Here is a 375-nt window from a genome sequence, read left to right on the forward strand (position 1 = left end):
TGTGTCACATTTTAAATCGTAAAATAAACGAAGATCAGATTACGGAGAATTCACAGAATACAGACCGAACCCGCACGCCAGGGTCCGGACCGCGACCTGTCACTGGCCCGGCTCCGGCTCCCCGGCCCCCGGTCCCTGCTCCCCGAGCCCCGGCCCCCGCTCCCCGCGCCAGCGCCGGCGCCGCGCCGCGCACCTTTGCAGCGCCGACTAGCGCGGGGGGCGCGGGGGAGGCGCCGTCGCCATGGTGACGCGAGGCCGCGCGGGCGAGCGGTGAGTGGGGCCGGCTGGCCGCTGGCCGGGGGTCGCGGCGGGGTGGCGGGCATCGTCTCGGGGCTGCCCGGGCCGGGCCGGTGGCCTCTGCGCGGCCCGGGCTCC

The 375-nt window shown here is 74.7% G+C and overlaps 1 protein-coding gene across 2 annotated transcripts in view; it reads left to right on the plus strand.

Moving 5' to 3' along the window:
• Nucleotides 1-144: 144 nt before the first annotated feature.
• Ankrd45 (ankyrin repeat domain 45) overlaps nt 145-375 on the plus strand; it is a 30265-nt gene continuing 30034 nt past the window's right edge. The window contains exon 1 of one of the 2 annotated variants that reach the window (XM_015492061.2): nt 145-270. The gene's annotated coding sequence lies outside the window, so the exon portion shown is untranslated. The remainder of the gene's footprint in view (nt 271-375) is intronic. The other variant, XM_048810023.1, reaches the window with a different exon arrangement.

This window comes from Marmota marmota, unplaced genomic scaffold (assembly GCF_001458135.2).
Source record: "Marmota marmota marmota unplaced genomic scaffold, marMar, whole genome shotgun sequence".
Taxonomy (NCBI): Eukaryota; Metazoa; Chordata; class Mammalia; order Rodentia; family Sciuridae; genus Marmota; species Marmota marmota.